Genomic DNA, 16,415 nt, shown 5'->3' on the forward strand with positions numbered 1-16,415 from the left:
ACGTAACTCTAAAAAAACGATTAGTAAAAAGACGTTTATCTTTGTTTGAAATTGAAAGTGTTAGTAAAAATTTGAGCATCATGGAACCTATTGCTAATCCTCTTGATGAAAATGTTGTGCCTGAAAAAACTTTGCTTGAATATTTTGCACCTATTTCATCTAATGCTCCGTCATGCATTGTTTTACCTACTACTTCTGCTACTCATTTTGAGCTTAAACCCGCAATCATTCAATTATTGCCATCTTTTTATGGGTTAGATAGAGAGGATCCTTACATGCATGTCAAAGATTTCTTAGAAATTTGCTCAACATTTAAATTTCAAAATTTTTCTGATGAGTCGGTCAAACTAAGATTGTTCCCTTTTTCATTAAAAGACAAATCAAAAGCTTGGTTAAATTCCCTTCCCACGGGGTCTATAACTACATGGGATCAACTTTATAATAAATTCTTACTGAAATTTTTTCCTATGTCTAAAACTGATAGTCTAAGGAGAGAAATCTCCGAGTTTTTTCAAAAAGATAATGAAGAGTTTTATGAATGTTGGGAAAGATTTAAAGATTTATTATTAAAATGTCCTCATCATGGTTTTGAAAAATGGAGACTTGTAAAATATTTTTATGATGGTTTGACTCCCTCTAATCGTCAAATGATTCAATCTATGCATACTGGAAAATTTTTAAAATTTCAAGGACAAGAGGCGTGGGACGCCCTTGAAGATTTATCTGTCAATTCGCAACAATGGAATTATTTTGATCCTAGGTCTAGGTCAACTAATTCACCAAAAAGAGGAGGAAGGTATGAAGTAAAAGAAGAATTAGACTTAAGAACATCCTTAGACAAATTAGCGAGAAAAGTAGAAGCTTTAGCCATAAGCCAAACTATAAATTCTCCAATACAACCAAGAAAAGATGTTTGTTCTATATGTTCTAGTCCTTGCCATAATGCCCAATCATGTCCTTCCTACCAAGAAGCCTTTTCCGAGGAGGCCAATGCACTTCATACTTATGGGAAACCAAATGATAGCCCATTTTCATCCACCTACAATCCAAATTGGAGAAACCATCCGAACTTTTCATGGAGACAAAACCAACCCCAAATGAATCAAGGGCACCAATACAACACACAAAACCAAGCTCATGCCCCACAAAATCAACCATATCCGCAACAAAGAAAACCTTCCTTAGAAGATACTTTACAACAATTTATGCAATCCACCCAACAAATCCTACAAAATCAATCTCAATCTATTACCAAACTCGAGACACAAGTAGGACAACTCGCCACTGCTTTAGCTGATAGAGAAAAAGGAACATTCCCTAGTCAACCTATCCCTAATCCAAAAGGTCAATATGAGATAGGAAAGTCTAGTCATAATGGAGAAGTCAAATCAATTTCAACTCTTAGGTCTGGAAAGAAAATTGTCAAACCCGATTACATACCCGAGGTTGAAAATGAAAAAGAAAAAGAAAAGAGTCAGCCTCCTAGTTCTAATCTCAATGACTCATCAAACAAAGAAACTCCAATCCATCCTTTCATTCCAAAAGCCCCATTCCCACAAAGATTACTTCCAATTAAAAAAGGCAGCCAATATAATGACATCTTAGAAGTTTTTAAACAAGTTAGTATCAATATCCCTTTCTTAGATGCCATTAAACAAATTCCTGCCTACTCTAAATTTTTAAAGGATCTTTGTACTGTTAAAAGAAACACTAATGTTCCTAAAAAGGCGTTTTTAACTGAACAAGCTAGTTCCATTATTCAATATAAGAGTCTTGTTAAATATAAAGATCCTGGGTGTCCCACAATTTCATGCATTATTGGTGATCATTTTATTAACAAAGCTTTACTTGATTTGGGTGCTAGTGTAAATTTATTGCCTTATTCTGTTTATAAGCAACTTGGTCTTGGTGAGCTAAAACCTACCTCTATAACTCTTCAATTAGCCGATCGTTCTGTAAAAATTCCTAGAGGCATTATAGAGGATGTTTTGATAAAAGTTGATAAATTTTATTTTCCTGTTGACTTCATTGTTCTTGATACTCAACCTGTGGAAAATATGCATGCTCAAATTCCTATCATTTTAGGTAGACCATTCTTAGCTACATCTAATGCAATCATAAATTGTCGTAATGGTGTTTTGAAATTATCTTTTGGAAATATGACTGTTGAATTGAATGTTTTTAATGTGGTTAAATCTGTTGAGTGTGAAGAAGTGCATGAAGTTAACATGATAGATAGTATTTGTGAAAATGATGGAAATGACTTATTTGATTTTTGTGAAAAATACTTTGGTATGAACTTGCATGTTGATGACTCTAATGATGATGTGAATTCTTCGGTAGAGCCTATACCCTTAAATGAAACCAAAGTTGAACCTTTTTCACCCTTAGGTCATGTTCAATCAATTTCTGAGTCTCCAAAGTTAGACCTTAAACCTTTGCCAGAAAATTTAAAATATGCTTTTCTAGGAGAGTCTGAAACCTTACCTGTTATCATAGCATCCGCTTTAGATAAAGAACAAGAAGGTAAATTGTTAGATGTCCTTAGAAAACATAAAGAAGCCATAGGTTGGACCATTGGAGACATTAAAGGAATTAGCCCATCCATATGTATGCATAGAATCCATCTAGAAGAGAATGCTAAAACCTCTCGGGAATGTCAAAGAAGATTAAATCCAAATATGAAAGAAGTAGTTAGAGAAGAGGTCATAAAATTGTTAGACGTAGGTATCATTTACCCTATTTCTGATAGTCAATGGGTTAGTCCAGTTCAAGTTGTGCCTAAGAAGTCTGGGATCACAGTTGTTGAAAATGAGAAAAATGAATTAATCCCTACTAGAGTACAAACAGGGTGGAGAGTGTGCATAGATTATAGAAAGTTGAATAATGTTACTAGAAAAGACCATTTTCCATTGCCTTTTATTGATCAAATGCTTGAACGATTAGCTGGCCATGCATATTATTGTTTTCTTGATGGGTATTCAGGGTATAACCAAATCCCCATCGCCCCAGAAGATCAAGAAAAGACTACTTTTACATGCCCTTTTGGAACTTTTGCATATCGTCGCATGCCCTTTGGATTATGTAATGCACCTGCGACTTTTCAAAGATGTATGATTTCGATTTTTTCTGACATGGTTGAAAGATTTCTTGAAGTATTTATGGATGATTTTTCTATGTTTGGTTCCTCTTTTGATGAATGTTTGCACCATCTTTCACTTGTTTTAATTCGTTGCAAAGAGAAAAACCTTGTGCTTAACTGGGAAAAATGTCATTTTATGGTTAAAAAAGGAATTGTTTTAGGTCATGTAATCTCATCTGATGGAATAGAAGTTGATAAAGCTAAAGTTGACCTTATTTCAAAACTTCCCCCACCTAAAACTGTGAAAGAAATTAGATCATTCTTAGGCCATGCCGGTTTTTATAGAAGATTTATAAAAGACTTTAGCAAAATTTCTCGGCCTTTATGCCATTTACTTGGAAAAGAAAATGCTTTTGTCTTTGATAGTAATTGCCATGTTGCCTTTGAAAAATTAAAAAATTTGTTGACTACTGCACCCATTATTCGACCTCCTGATTGGAAAATACCTTTTGAAATAATGTGTGATGCTTCTGATTATGCTATAGGTGCTGTCTTAGGACAAAGACTTGAAAAAATACCTCATGTAATTTACTATGCTAGCAAAACTTTAAATGATGCTCAATTAAATTACTCCACAACCGAAAAAGAATTGCTTGCTGTTGTTTTTGCATTGGAGAAATTTAGATCTTATTTGTTAGGATCTAAAATTATTGTCTATTCTGATCATGCTGCATTAAAATATCTCTTATCGAAAAAAGATGCTAAGTCTCGTTTGATCCGTTGGATCCTGCTTTTACAAGAATTCGACTTAGAAATACGTGATAAAAAAGGATCTGAAAATGTTGTTGCTGATCATTTATCTAGACTAGTTGTTGAAACTATACATGATTCCACTCCTATCACTGAAACTTTTCCTGATGAACAATTAATGCATATTTCTTCATTACCTTGGTATGCTGATATTGTTAATTATTTGGTCACTAAAGAAATACCATCTCATTGGTCTAAGCATGATAAATCTAAATTTTATTCTGAGGTGAAAAACTTTATTTGGGATGATCCTTACTTGTTTAAATACTGCCCTGATCAAATAATTAGAAGATGCATTCCAAACTGTGATCAGTCTAAAATCATATCTTTTTGTCATGATCATGCATGTGGAGGACATTTTAGTGGTAAGAAAACAGCTGCTAAAGTTTTACAATGTGGTTTTTATTGGCCTACTATCTTTCATGATACATATGTTTATTGTAAAGCTTGTGAACGTTGCCAAAAGTTAGGAAGTTTAACTAAAAGAAACATGATGCCTTTAAATCCTATTCTTATTATTGACATATTTGATGTTTGGGGCATTGATTTTATGGGACCATTTCCTAACTCTTTTGGTAATCTTTATATTCTTGTTGGAGTCGATTATGTATCTAAATGGGTTGAAGCTATTGCATGCCACACTAATGACCACAAAGTTGTGCTTCGTTTTTTGAAAGAAAATATATTTTCCCGTTTTGGTTCACCACGTGCTATAATTAGTGATAACGGTACTCACTTTTGTAATAAGCCATTTGAACATTTGATGAAACAATATGGCATTACACATAAAGTCTCAACACCATATCACCCACAAACTAGTGGTCAAGTTGAAGTGTCTAATAGGGAAGTTAAGCACATTTTAGAAAAAACTGTGAATCCAACTAGGAAAGATTGGTCCTTAAGACTCATTGATGCATTATGGGCGTATCGTACCGCGTACAAAACGCCCATTGGCATGTCACCCTACAGACTTGTGTATGGGAAGGCGTGCCATTTACCTGTTGAGTTAGAACATAGAGCCTTCTGGGCAATTAAGCAGTTAAATTTTTCTTTAGACAAAGCAGGTGAGAAACGAAAGCTTCAACTCAATGAACTAGACGAAATTAGGAATGATGCATATGACTATTCAAAAAAGTATAAGGATCGCATGAAATTTTACCATGATAAAAATATTTTGAGAAAAGATTTTTATCCAGGTCAGAAAGTCCTTTTATACAACTCTCGTTTGCATTTATTCCCGGGAAAGTTACGCTCTAGGTGGTCTGGTCCTTACATTGTTCGTATTGTTTTTTCACATGGAGCTATTGAAATTGAAAATCCTAAAAATGGTGATATATTTAAAGTTAATGGACAAAACTTAAAACCATTTTTGGAATTAAAAACTGATGAAGTGGATGAGATACTCCTTGAGGACCCTGTTTACCATGCTCTTTGATTCCTGTGTGATCTTGATAACTTGTGTTTTATTTGTATTGTTGTTTTATGTGCGATTTAATTTTTGTTAGTTGTATCCTGTTCTATCTTGTTCTATCTTCGCAATGCACAATATCGAGGTACGACCATTCTAAACTTTACACTCTTGTCAATTTTAATTTATATTTATATTTTGACACATTGAGGACAATGCTTAAATTAAGTTTGGGGGTATCGAGTTTTATTGTGTTTGTTTTGTGTTTTATTTATGTTTGCTTTGCATTGTTTTTAATGTTTTGTGTTTTATTTTATGTATGCTTGTTTGAAAAGAAAAAAAATGTTTGTTTGAATTTTTTTTTATTTATTTATATGTTGTGGTTTTGTTAACTTTTTTTTTATTTGTTCATTTTCATAAAAATTCAAAAAAAAAAAATTAAAAAAATTATTTACAAAAAAAAAAAAAAAATTTGGTGATATTTTTCATTTTCAATGATAAAAATTCTGATTGAGTTTGAAATTAATTCTCTTAAAAATATGAATAATTTTTAAGCTTTGTTTTTAATTATAGGGTCAATTTTGCTTGTAACAAAAATTACATTTTTCATAAAAACTCTTATTTCCTATAAGTTTAAGTGAAAAATAATTTTAATAAAAACATATTTTCTAAAAGCAAAATTGACAATTTAATTAATTATATAAGCTTAACTTTTATTCATAATAATTTCTGAGAGTTATTTTCATTGTGCAATTTTTGAGAAAATCATTTTTATATCACCAATAAAATATATATATATATATGTGTATTTTAATTTTTCTTTTGCTTGAGGACTAGCAAAACTTTAAGTTTGGGGGTGTGATAACTCTACAAAATAGAGTTATTTTACCATGTTTTACATGCTAATTGTTGCTTAGTTCATGAGTTTTTAATTAACTTATTAAGTTTTTATGTAATTTTTAATTTATTAGTCTTATTGTAGTTTTCTAGATTTTTATATGTTTTTATAGATATGTTATTATAATATGTTGTAGTTTAATTATTTAAAATTAGTATTGTTAGTTTGAATGCTAAAAATATGATTTTATTGAAATTAAATGTTATGTAAATTAAATTTTAATTAATGTTTTCATGGGAGTTATATGATATATTTTATTAATGAAAATATTTAATTTTAATTTAGTTTATAATTTATTGTGTAGGAAAATTATTGCCCTTGAAAAGCAAGAAAATCAAAGGAAAGATGGTAATTTTGAAAGAAAGTAACAAGAAAAATGGTGTTTCTCCAAAAGCCCAACCACGTGAGGCCCACTCTAGGCCCAACCCGTGGCCCCCCCTCCAACACCCAACCACCACATTGCTGCCATTTCCCTTATTGAGTCCAACAAAAATGCATTTTGTCCCTTTGTCCCCTATGACAAAAATGCCAACTTTTTACCCTTTTTCCTACACATTTTCACCACAACATCATCATTACACCCTATAATTTACCTCTACATACCATATTTATTTTATTTAATTAATCTAATCAATTTAATTAATTTAAATTGATTATTTTAATAAACTCACTTTGGCTATAAATATGGACTTTCAAGACCATTTTTGGGGTGCTTAATTTTTTGGTTACCATCTTTTTCTCTCATTTTCTCTCTACCATTCTCTCTTCCATTTGGGTTTTTCAAGAGCATTTTGCAAGTATGTATGTCATTTATTTTGTAATTTCTATTCTAGTTATGTGCTTCTAATCTTTTTCATAAGATTATTAAGATCATGATGAAGCAACTTGTAACTAGGTAATATTTATGTTGTATGTTGATTTCCCTTGTAATGCAACAAAGTCTATGGATTTTTCTTCTACATATATTTCTTTCATCTTAAATATCTTGTATTTTAGATTGTTAGAACATATTTACACTTTGTTCTTCATTAGTGCATAAACATAATATTCTTTGTGTAAGATGTGTCATTAAATTGTACACATCCATGCTTAGAACAAAAATATTATGTTTTGCCTTATAAATAATGTTCATTGATTTATTTGTTATTTCATTAGATTGATTTACACTAAATGCTTTGAAATTATAATTTTGAAAAGTGAAGAAAAATCCTATCTTTTTATAAGAAATTTGTGCTTAAAATTATAAATCTTTTTGGAAAATGATAGTTTAAAATATTTTAACTATCACTAAAACTTGGGAATCAATATACTAATAAATATTATTAAACTTACATTTTGTGGATTCTAGTATCTTAATAATCTTTTCTTTTAACACTTATTTTCTACTCATTATTGCTTTATTTTTATTCTCTTAAATAGCTTTATTTTTCAATCTTTTATTTTATGTTCATAATATTAAAACTCATCAATCTTTGGAGCTAGGTTAGAATTTATTATTTTTGATTTAAAATAGTTTCATTTTCGATTTTAGACAACTCCCTTGGGTTCGACATCCTTGCTTACACGATCACTATTCTTTATGGACGATTCGTGCGCTTGCGATATATAAATTTTTAAACATACCCGTTTTGGGTCCATCAGTGTCAGTATCAACTGTGAAGTTGTGACTCATTAGTCAAGTTTGGCAGTGGTACTAGGCACTGGTCACACAGTGCTTGCTCATAAGTCAAGAATGGCCTTAGCGTGTTCAACGCAAGCCAACAAAGATTAGATCTAATCGACATATTCATTGGATGACTCAACAAGAGCATTAATGCCAGACCGACCTCAAGTTTGATGAATACTATAAGCGCTTGTCTAGCCAAAGGCTAGTCACTTAGAGCCACAGTGACTATTTAGTCACATGGCTGTGGGTGTTGAGCCCGTGAGACTTACCCATCAGTCTCTCATCTGTTTAAGCTAGTGACTACCCATCAGTCACTTATCTGTTTAAGTTAGTGACTACCCATCAGTCACTCATCTGATTAAGACCCATTGCAGGAAAGCCCAGGTAACGGCTTCGTTACACGGCTATGGGCACCGAGCCCCATAGTGACTTGCTTGTCAGTCACTCAGTATGGTTAACAGAACCTCAAAGTGATATTCACTCATCTATTCAGGGCTATAAGCTCTATATGATCATTCTGATCATCATTTGCATGGCTTTGGGTATTGAGCCCCGTAGTGACTTGCTTGTTGGTCACTCAGTATGGTTTACCAGAACCTCAAGTGTTGAAACACTCATCTGATGAGGATTGACTTGATAGTCATCCAATCAGGAGGGCAAGATTTCTTATCCTTGATTCCCCAGCATTATCTGAGTTTATTTGCATGCTTAAATAGAGCTTTGTTTGCTAGGCATTACATATATGATTTGATATCATGATATGACTGTTCATGAGCATATTGAGTTTTCTTGCTGGGCTTCGGCTCACGGGTGCTATGTGGAGCAGGTAAAGGCAAAAAAAGCTGGACCATCCTTGAGTTGGAGAGCTTAGGTGACGATGTGTACATATGCAGCTGCTCGACCGCCACGACCGAGATTTGAAGAAGAGGAACTAGGGTTAAACCCTGTTTTGCCGCTTAGATCGGCCAGTTGTAAATATTTTCTTGTAATAGACTTTAAAATTATATTTTTGGGATCCCAATGTATACAGTAAGCGTTCTAGTGAAACGTTGCATCTTAACCAAAATTTGGAATCCTTAAACCACTAATCATACTTAGTTACACAATTTTTGCCAAATGACTCGATTAGCGAGTTTAGCACTATTTACAAGGCACACCGTAACGGTCCCTAGAGTTTAGGGCGTTACACATATGATGTAAGTTTCGAGGACGAAACTCGTATAAATTGTAGGTATTGTAACGCCTTGGGTTTAGGGCACCGAGTAAAACCCTAGTTCGGGTATTTTAATTCCCTGTATTATGTATTATGTTAGGTGAACATTTTATGTTACAAGAAGTTGTTATATGTGAATGCTTGCCATGCTTTGGAAAGTGCGATGTTTTTTTAGAAACCTAGACCTTTGGTCGTGGACCGGGTCATCAACCCTAATCGGTAAAAATCTCAGATTAATTAAATAGGAAATACTATTGCATAAAAATATTAATTTTTTCTGACATTGGAACTTTATAGTCGAACCAATAAATTTAAGAATGGAAATTCTTGCCCAAGCACCTAAGGGCATTTTGGTCAATTTGAGTAAATTACCAAAATTATGTGTTATATGACAAAAATTGTTTTTGGTCACATTTATTTAATTAATTTTAACTTTGGATATTTAAAAACTATAGGGTAAAATTTTGGTTAACAATTAGAAGTGAATGCCTTAAAGTGTGGTAAAATTTGGCAAGGGCATAAAAGTCTTTTCACAAGAGAGGAGAGAGAAAGGTGGGTGGCTAAGCTATGCCTATGCACTCAAGTGTCTTATGACACATACCCTAAGGGAGAGCAAGAGTTTCACTTACCCTACAAGTTAAGGGCTATTCACATTTCTCACATTTTCCTCAAATTTTATTCTCTCAAAAATAGAAACACAAAAACCCTCTTTTCCACTCTCACTCCCCAAATTCGAAACTCCTTACTCACACTCTTCCATTTCTAAATTTTTGTCCTCTTTTCAAGCTTGCCGACTCACCTCCATTGAAAGAAGGAGATCTTCTAGAGTTCTAGCATTGTAAGTTTCGGATCATAGCTCTTCCTTCTCTTCTTCTTTTTTTCTTTCAAAATCCGAAACCCTAAGGGGATTTTCTGTACATGCATGTGGTTCTAATGGCCATGCATGGCATGGATCTTGTGTTCTAGGGTAAAAGGAAAGTGGTTCTTAAGAGATTTCAAGGTTTGGAAGCTCTTTGGCGCTTTAGTGAGAATCAAGGTAAGATTTTAGGGTTTGGTTAATTTTCTTTTTTTCACTCATCTTTTTTTTCTACCCTAACCCTCTCTAAAAATTTGCATGTGAATCCTATTGGATCGGTTTGAGGGTATAGAATCCAAGAAGGATGTTTGGACATGCTAAGGGCTATCATCTCCAATCTAGAATCATCAAATGTAGATCTTTGGTTGGTTTTGAGTTGTTTTTTTTTTTGGTTATTGATGGTAGATCTAGTTGAATAGGTTGTTTTTTTTTGTTTTTTATGTTTATTTTATGCTTGAGGGTTAGATTGGTTGATTTGTTGATTTGCATGAATGCATGTGGCTAGGGTTTTGCTAGTTTTATATAGTTTTGCTAGAATGTGTAAAAATGATTGCTGCCAAGTTTTCGTGGTCTGAATTATAGTGGGTCAGATCATACACTACTACCTCTATTTGTGAAAATAATTTATATGGTTGCATAGTTCTAGATGATTTCTTGATTTTAGGCTTTTGAAAATCGAAAAAAGGTGTTTTCAAAGCGAACTTATGAACTTTTTGCCATCTTGATGCAATCTGGAAAATTTCTGGGCAGCATGCACTGCCCAGATTGTTTTGAATATTGAACATGTTTTACTAAGACAAAAGCCATGAAATTTGGTTAACTATTAGTTTAAATAGTATAAGGATCACAGAAATTTTTTTAGAGGAAAATGCAAAATTGTTAAAGTGTAATGGTTTTTCAAAGTTGCCCTTATAATCTGAAAATGAAATTTCTGGGCAGCAAACACTGACCTGATTGTCTTCCATTTTTGCACGGGTTCCCCTATCCTAAAATTTCTAAATTTTTTAGAGAAACTAAATTAGATATCATTAAATATTCTGGAAAATTTTTAGAAAAAATGGGCTACGATGTAAGAGAAATAACTTTTCTAAGAACCCTAAAGATCTAAGAAAAACTACTGGGCAGCAGGCACTGCCCAGATTTCTTTAAATGGTTTAATGTGTTTTGCCTTCCAAAATTTTTTTGAAACTTGGTGAGAAAATTTTTAAGTTAGGAATTAAGGCTCTGGTAAAATATTAGATTAGATTAAGAGTAGTAATTCTTCTAATTTACCTAAAAATGGGGAAAATAGTAATTTTAAACCTTAAAAAATATGAATTTTGGGAGTTTAGTTCTCCTAACCTAAATTGAATTTTTGACGTAAGCTTTCACCTAGTTCCCATCATTTGGAGGAATAATACATGAGCAAATTTTTTAAAGGGTTGTGGTTAGAGAACCTAACATGATTATGAGCTTAAAAGCGAGTTTTTTTATCACGTTAAAAAGGAATAGTGAAAAGGTTAGGTTCGGAATTGGAAATGAAGTTGTCTTCAAAAAATAGCTAAAGTGTTGGATATCTAACAAATCCCAAATTAGTTCAATTTTATTGAGAATTCATTTTTACTATTTTCTAAACTCGGGGTCCAATTGCCCTTTGTTTTCGAAAATGACGGAATAGAGATCAAAGGTTATGGATTTAAAGATTGTTAAAAAAAAATTGGGAGTTAGGTTTTATAAAACCGTAAATTTATTTATTGCAGAAACTGTTCTTATACATTGTAAAGTGTATAAGAGAAATGTTTGTATAGGGTCTCTAAGAGAACTTTATTGAATGTAGCTATATGGAATATAACTATAAGAATATGCCATAGTTTAATCCGAGTCACTGTGTGGTTTCACTACAGTGTTATCGAAGCATGAGGGTTCGCTTCTTGATAAAAGGTTTCCACAAGAAAGCAGTAAGGAATCCGTGTAAGACAACTTATGATATGTTTGGCTACAACACAATAATAACTAGTTTAGATAACTAAGTTATAGGCTAATAATTTGAACAAGCCCTAGAAGGTTTACTCAAGATCGTGGTCCTAGAGGGTTCGCATACTCAAGACAAAGGTAAGAAGTTCAACTAGCTACCGTGACAACTACGAAATCTGGCTAGCCACCAGGGAACTATGTGCGAACCCGGTTCGCCACCGATGTCTGTGTGACGAAGGTCGATTGGCCACCGCAATATGTAAGAAGTCCTGCTAGCTACAGTGACAACTATGAACTCCAGCTAGCCACCAGGGAACTATGAAAGAAACTGATTCTCCACCGATGTCTATGTGACTAAGGTTGGTTAGCCATCGCATTATGTAAGAAGTTCGACCTAACACCTAGGACATAAGAGTCCGGTTAAACTCTGGAAAAAATAAGTAAGTTGATTTCGAGTCCAGCTAGCTACCGTGACAACTATGAACTCCGGGTAGCCACCGGGGAACTATGTGAGAAACTGGTTCACCACCAATGTTTGTGTGACTAAGGTGGGTTGGCCACCACAATATGTAAGAAGTCCGGCTTAACACCTGTGACATAAGAGTCTAGTTAAATGCCATGACACGTGAGTAAGTTAATTCTAGTATCAAATTTCTATCGCTAAGAAAGTATGTCAAATTCCTCTAGAAGTCCGGGTAACTGGTGTAACTAGTTTATGCTCGTCGAAGATACGGTAAGATATGTTAAGATGTGCTAAGATATGTTAAGCTATGCTAAGATATGTTGAGATATGTTAAGCTATGTTGAAGGTTCCTTCGAAACCCTAATTAAGTATGTATGTTACTAGTCAAGACTGTATGTTTGCTCTGGGATTTTCTGCGTGCAGGTGTACTTTCAGGTTATACATTCTGGTTATAAGGCATGACCATAAGTTTGCCGGGACGTTCGCACATTCTTAAATTGTATGTTAGGGTTCGGTTTCATCATAATCCTATTCTTGATTAATTATCTGTCTAGTTACAGTTAGTTAAGTTCTTGCTCTATTTATGTGGTTTGTTTGTTAATTTTTTATTACTGAGTGTTTTGCTTACCTAGTTGTTTCATGTTGTAGGTAAACTCAAAGGCAAAGTGGACCAATGAGCCCTGGAGTTTATCTGCGAGGATGTACATGTGGACCAACCCATATGATAACTAATAGTTTATTTTGGGCTCGTTATATGTTTTAAAATTATGACACTGTAATTCACTTTTAAGCATGCGCATACTTCCGAACTATTGCATGTTTTGAAAAGTTTTTTTCTATGGATTTTTTGTTATCTTATTTTTAGAAAACAGTTATGTCTTTCCGCAAATTATGTTAAGAGATTTTATGGGACGTTGCAGCTGGGCCTTTTCTCTCTTCACGAATTGAGCTTCATTTGATATTTCTTAAAGATCTTGAAGCACTTTCGAGGTCATTTATGTTCCCTTTAGCTTTTGTTGAATTCACGAGCATATCGTCCACGTAAACTTCCATGTTGTTGCCAATTTGTTCCTTAAACATATGATTTACCAGCCGTTGATAAGTAGCACCTTGTAACAATATAATCTGATATCTATTCGAAAGCTAGTGTGTTCTATGTGTAGGGGATGGATGGTAATCAGGTTATATCTTGAATATGCATCTTTAAATGAAAGTATCTCATTCCCTAATGTTGTGTTGACTTAGGTAGAGGAAAACTATCTTTCAGGCAGGCTTTATTAAGGTTTGTAAAATCCACACAGGTCTGCCATTTACCATTTGGTTTGGGGACAAGTACTCGATTGCAGACCTATGATGGATAAAATGCCACCTGGATGAATCTGTTATCCTTTAGTCTTTCAACTTCCTCTTTTAAAGATTTTGACTTGTCTTAGTCGAGCAGTCTTCTTTTTTGTTGCAGTGGTGGAAATTTTTTATCTATATTCAGGATAGGGTTGATCACAGTTTGGATGATCCCTACCATGTCCTTATACGACCAGGCAAAGACATCCTGGTTTTCTCTCAAAACTCCACCAATTTTTCTTGTATTTGTTCCTCTAAATTATTTATGACCTAGATAATGGTTGGGTCTTCCTTTTCAATTTGGATCTCCTCAGGATCCTTCACCAGTCCTTTTTCTTCTATAAAATCCCCAAAGTTGTAATGACCAAAAATAATAACACTAATTTTTGCTAAAATTAAACCATATTTACTATTAAACAGGTCTCAAAAATTAATATATATATATATATAAAAAATTAAACGTAATGTGTTCAAACACTAAAATATATACATTAAAAACTTAAAAGTACTGTAGCAACCAAAATTTTTTAAACATAATTAAAATTGTCATTTCAAAAGTGCATACTCAACAAAGGTCAGGCCACATGTACATCTTTGTAAGCACACATCGATGCTCACTGCCCCTACTTTTCTTTGCCCTTACCTACAACATGAGAAACTAGGTAGGCGAAAATGCTTAGCAAATCAATCCGGGAACATAGAGTTGAGTAAAACAATAGAAACTTATGACCTAGTCATTGTCTGCAAAACAAATATCTTACCACACTTAGGCTTCCAGATAAATCTAGGCCCAAATCAAAAAATTCATGAAAGCCTAAGCATCCTAGCGGCATCGCAACACCTTTAGCAGAAATCGTAGCTAACTGAATGAATAATTTATAATGATTGAATAGGCAGGAAATATCTACACTATCTAACAACAAGTGGATACCGTCCACATACTTACGAGGTAGGCAGAAATCGCCAGCCAAATAATTTTATAAGTGGGTATCGTCCACGTACTCATGAGATAGACCAATAATATCAAACAGAGATACTGTCTGCAAAGTGATTAGATAGGCGGAAACTATAACGTCCCAAATTCACTAATAAAGCTTAGTGCCTTGATTAGCGTGTCAGGAGGGCAATAAATGATTTAATTGCATTATTAGATGAATTAATTATGATATACGCGTATCATTAGTTGATTACTTGAGTTATACTATAATATGAATATATACTTGTTTGTGTGAATTAAATATGCATGTGGGCCCGTTCTTGTTAATAAGGGCATGTTTGTAATTTTGGCCTATTAAAGGCATAAATGTAATTATGTGTGTGTTATGACTGAGACCACATTATTATGTGGGTATATTTGCGATGTTAGGCTCGAGACGGTCCTAGTGAGCGGATTCTGCTGGGTTTAAGTGTTTTCTTGAGGTTTAAACTTTAGTCTGATTTTGGGTTTTGGTGAGAGTATGGAATAATTTCCGGGGTAATTAAAATGCCCATGTTGTGTTGATATTAGTTCTAGATGTAATTTTGGGTTTAGTAGTTGATTAGGACTAATTTTAGTGAATTTGGCTCGGGAAAACGCAGAGGAGAAGCTAGAAAAAACTAGGTTCGCTGGGTTGCACTGCGGCGCTATTCTTGAGCGCTACAACCCGCATGAACTCAAAAGCCTAATGGGGGTTCGTTGAGCTGCCTTAGTGACACAGCGCACCCTACCCAGCACCGTAGTGCATGTCCAAAAAAATTCCTTGGTTGCTTTCTGATTTGTAAAGGGTCGCGGCACCTCTCAAGACGACCATGACTCAAATAGAAAATGTTGGCGAATTAGGGTTTTTATGTTCGGGAACTCAAACTTAAGTGCTCGGGAAGGATCCTACTACCCCGTTTAGTAGAATCTGAGGCCCTAGGGACTAGAACTAGGTTTGGAAGTATTTATTTACGTGAGATTGATGGAAGTTCCATATTATTGTGTCTTAGGGCTAATTCGAGTAGTTGACGGGGATCAAATCAAGACCGCTTACCCAGGACTTGCAGAGTTCAGGTAAGAAAACTGTCTGTGCCCGTAGAGCAGGGCATGGCCTAATTATTTGTGCTTGTATTACATTTAGTGTTATGTATAGATGCTTGCAACTACTGTGCTATATATGTGATGTGATTGAGCAGGAAGGGCCGGAATCGGCAGTAAGCATGTTGAATGCATGCCACCATGGCATCGCCACTAAGGGTGTTGTACTCACCCGCTCAGTTAGGAGCGTGAACTTGGCGCTTGGTAATGCACCTCGATCGGCTTAGGCCACTGTTGTGAATTGTTTACTTATGAATTTACTGAAATGATTTGTTATACACTATGTTAGTGAAGTTTTCTTGCTGAGCATTGGCTCACAGGTGCTCTGTGGTGCAAGTCAAGGCAAGGGAAAGGCCAACCAAGCATGAGTTGGAGGGCATGCAGCGGTGCGTATATGTTGTCCTACCTGGCTACCACGACTGGGTAGTTTTGAGGAACGCTAGGTAAATGTCTGATTTTTTCGCCTAGGTCGACTGTATACGGATTTTTTAGTTGTAAATATGTTTTAAACAATATTTTGAGATCCCAATGTAACACTTTTATGATCTTAATGAATGTTGAAATCTTTTATATTGAATTTTTATTAAATGAGTCCTTACTTTAATTTAATCACCATTTTGGGTCTAACACCTTGATTAATGACTCAAATGCACATTTTAAAACCACATG

The 16,415-nt window shown here is 34.1% G+C and overlaps 1 non-coding gene across 1 annotated transcript; it reads right to left on the reverse strand.

Annotated features, from left to right (window-relative positions):
• Positions 1–482: 482 nt before the first annotated feature.
• Positions 483–589, reverse strand: LOC133833402 (small nucleolar RNA R71). Its single transcript, XR_009892783.1, has one exon. It is a non-coding gene; the product is annotated as a small nucleolar RNA R71 (small nucleolar RNA).
• Between the last annotated feature and the right edge of the window lie 15,826 nt (positions 590–16,415).

This window comes from Humulus lupulus, chromosome 4 (assembly GCF_963169125.1).
Source record: "Humulus lupulus chromosome 4, drHumLupu1.1, whole genome shotgun sequence".
In the NCBI taxonomy this organism is placed as follows: Eukaryota; Viridiplantae; Streptophyta; class Magnoliopsida; order Rosales; family Cannabaceae; genus Humulus; species Humulus lupulus.